Below are 4,007 nucleotides of genomic sequence, written 5' to 3' on the forward strand. Positions count from 1 at the left end.
GCCTGGAAATACGATGGATGCACCAGGGGGTGAGGGCTGAAGGTGCCATTGGCCACACCTGGCAGCCAGGACATGTCCCTCAGTCCTGCCCTTTGCCAAAATTCCTCAAAACCATTTGATACCTGCTGCATTTCAGTGTGTCAAGTTGGGGATTTTGAAGGAGCCAAGAGGAGAAGCGTTGCTGGGGGCTCCACATCCTGTTTCTCTTTGGGATTTTCCCCTTGGAGAATCTGGGGGCTGTGTTGAAGCACCCACCCTCAGCCACACTGGAAATGTTTGCTGCAAGGAGAGGGGGTGCCTGGGAGCCTGCCCACCACAATGGTTGGAGCTGGACACCAAACTCACACCCTGTTAGGCTACACTGCCTGAGATCCCTGTGGAGATCAATGCACCTCCAGGTGGGAGCTCCATCCCATCCCCTCCCTCCTCTTCAATGCCAGAAACCGTAATTCCAGAAAGTCCAACAAGCTGCCTGAACAACTGGCTTAATTTTTTTTATTTTTTGCTTTGTTTTGGACTCCTCTGTATGTTTTTAAATGTTTACATTAATAGATTTCTAAAAGTTCTTAACATCATTAACCCGGCCCTGGCTCCTGGTGTGGTCGGGCGTCACGTGCCGTGTCTGTGTGTGATGTTTCGTGTCACCTGTGGAGCTCTGGGTTTTGTTTTATGTTTTTCTCCTGATCACAAGACAATAAATGCTCATCCTGTGCTTGATGAGGAGAACTGGCCGCAGAGAGAAGTGTCTGTTCCTAGGTAACCAGAGTTATCTGGCAGAGGGAAATGGCAAAAATCTCTGTGTTCCTCCAAAGTCTCCCACTGCATGTTGTTTTCTCTGTGAAAGAACAGCACACTGAGGGATGAGGCTCATCCTCTGTGCTGGGGCCTGCTGTGAGTGGCTTCTTGTGGTTTGTACTCTTAGAGATGCAGCTTTGACCAAAGGTGCTGCCATTGTTCCCATCTTGTAAGGACTGGAGAGCAGATGTGTGGAAAGCCCCATCTCCCAAGCACTGGGGTCATTTTTGTGGCCTTTCCATAGTGCAGAGAGCCCCTGGCAGTGCTGGTGTCTGCTTTCCCCAGTTACTGCCTGGAAGGAGACTCTTACCCCTGGAGTAAATGGGCTTGGACAGTGAAGGTGAGTTGAATCCTTTTAGGATGTGGCTGAATTTATTGTCCAAAATGTTCTTCCAAAGTTATCACAGAATCCCAGAGTGTTTGTGTTGGAAGGGACCTTAAAGCCCATCCAGTGCCACCCCTGCCATGGCAGGGACACCTCCCAGTGTCCCAGGCTGCTCCAAGCCCTGTCCAGCTTGAGAAGCCTCTTGCCTGGGTGGTGCTGCTTTTCTTCATCTTGCAATATTTGGGCCAAAATATCTTGACATGTTCAGAGAATCCCAGGATGGTTTGGGTTGAAAGGGACCTCAAAGCTCATCCCATTCCACCCCTGCCATGGCAGGGACACCTTCAGGTTGCTCCAAGCCCTGTCCAGCCTGGCCTTGGGCACTGCCAGGGATCCAGGGGCAGCCCCAGCTGCTCTGGGAAATCCATTCCAGGGATGGATTCCACAATTCCTGATTCCCAATCTCCCACCCAGCCCTGCCCTGTGGCAGTGGGAGCCGTTCCCTGTGTCCTGTCCCTGCAGGCCTTGTCCCCAGTCCCTCTGCAGCTCTCCTGGAGCCCCTTCAGGCCCCAAAAGGGGCTCTGAGGTGTCCCTGGAGCCTTCTCCTGTCCAGGTGAGCAGGCCCAGCTGTGCCAGCCTGGCTCCAGAGGGGCTCCAGCCCTGGCAGCATCTCCATGGCCTCCCCTGGTCCATGTTTTTCCTGTGTGGGGTCCCCAGAGTTGGACACAACTCCAGGTGGGAACATGGAAATCACCACATTGTGGTGTCACACCCCAGTTCCACTCCATGGCAGATATTTCATCCTAGAAGAGGCATTTCCCTCACAGCTGTTGATGTGACATCTGCTGATCTCAGTGTATTCCTGTCTCCAAGCCCTGTGCCAGGCTCCCCCTGCCTGGCCCTCATCATCCTCCTCTCCCTGACAGTGCTTCCCTACAGCTGCTGCTGTGCCCTGATGTGTTGAGCAGGAGGATGAATTGGATTTCCCTCAAATTCTTGCTCCAGGGCCTCCAAATCTGAGCATGAGGAACATTTTAAGCTCCTGCTCCAGCTGTTGCTCGAGCAGGACCTTGGCACTTGGAATGAGGGGATTTTCTGCCTCTGCTGCAGGGTTTGTCAGGAATGGGGGTGCTTGTGCAGCCAAGCTCAGCCCCTCACCCCGAGGAGTCCCCAAAAAGCTCTGGATTCTCCATCAGGGTGTGAGGGGCACTGGGAGGGCCTGGATTTTCCTTTTCTCTGGTTCTTGCTGTGTTTCTGTCCCTCTGCAGTTCCAGCTGGGAAGGTGCTGCCACCCACCCTGGGGCAGCTCATTGCTCATTCTCCTGTGCAGTCCCAGTGCTCCCTTTGTGTTGTCTGCTTGTGAATGAGCCCAAAGCGTGTGGAGCCCACAGGAGAGGGCCGGGGCTCCTGGCTGGATGATTTCCCACCAGAAATTCCCTGGATTTTCCTGCTCCCCGTGCTGGTTCTGTGGCATGAGCTGCTCGTGTCTCTGCAGGCCTTTGGCACCCCGTGTGCTCCCTGCTGGAGATCTGCCTTGAAATAAAATCCAAACTCTTTTCTTCCCCCTTCTCCTGCTCCAGAGGGTGGTTCAGTTCTCCAGCCAAATGCCTGAGCAACTTGGGAGTTCTCAAAGTGTGTGAAATCAACACAAAATTGCAGAGTTGGGGAGTGGGATGGGGCAGATAGGAAAAGGAGGGTCCAGGGAGGTTTTACCCTCTCCAGGGGTGATTTTATCCTCCTTGGGGGTGATTTTATCCTCTCCAGGGGTGATTTTATCCTACTTGGGAGTGATTTTAGATTTTATCCTCCTCAGGGGTGATTTTACCCTCTCTAGGGGTGATTTTATCCTCTCCAGGGGTGATTTTATCTTCCTCAGGGGTGATTTTATCCTACTTGGGAGTGATTTTAGATTTTATTCTCCTCAGGGGTGATTTTACTCTCTCTAGGGGTGATTTTATCCTCTCCAGAGGTGATTTTATCCTCTCTAGGGGTGATTTTATCCTCCCCAGGGGTGATTTTATCTTCCAAGGGGTGATTTTATCTTCCTCAGGAGTGATTTTATCTTCTCTAGGGGAGATTTTAATCCTCTCTAGGGGTGATTATATCCTCCTCAGGGGTGATTTTGTCCTCTCCAGGAGTAATTTTATCCTCTCCAGTGGTGATTTTATCCTCCTCAGGGGTGATTTTATCTCCCAAGGGGTGATTTTATCCTCCCCAGGGGTGATTTTATCCTCTCTAGGGATGATTTTATCCTCTCCAGAGGTGATTTTATCCTCTCAAAGGGTGATTTTATCCTATCCAGGGGTGATTTTATCCTCCCCAGGGGCAGGACATGTGTCACAGCACCCCAGCATCCTCCTGAGCCAGGCCACAACACAGGAACAGGGATGGGAGCAGCTGAAATTCACACATTCAGAATTTTCCTGATGCTCTAAAATCAGCTTTTTTGGTAGGAGCAAACACCCACAGGGAAAAGTCCTGCAGCCAAACGTTGTGGGGAGAGCTTTTCCCTGGAATATTTCTGTGACAGGAGAAAAGAACCAACTCAAGCAGTTGGAAATGCTGAAATGGGTACTTGGGGTGGTGCTGTCCCCCAAACCCACACAAATTCATTTACCCATTGCCTGAAAATACTTTTGGGGTGCATCTGCTCCATGCTGTGGTGAAGATGTGACCAGCAGGGTCGTGCAGGGGTGTCCCCTCCCTCCAGCCTTACCCTGAAAGCCTCAAATTGGGGGTTGAGAGAAAAGGGGTGAGAAGGAAATGATGCTCTGGCTGTGCCCTCCTTCACTGAGGGGCACTGGGATGGAGGATGGAGTGTTTGTCCCCAGGTGAGCAATCAGAAGAAAATTAAAGGCTTCAGGAGGTGGCAGTGGGGTCTGTGTCC

The sequence above is a fragment of the Melozone crissalis genome, unplaced genomic scaffold, assembly GCF_028551555.1.
Source record: "Melozone crissalis strain CALT ecotype California unplaced genomic scaffold, PUWL_Pcris_2 ptg000088l_1, whole genome shotgun sequence".
NCBI lineage: Eukaryota > Metazoa > Chordata > Aves > Passeriformes > Passerellidae > Melozone > Melozone crissalis.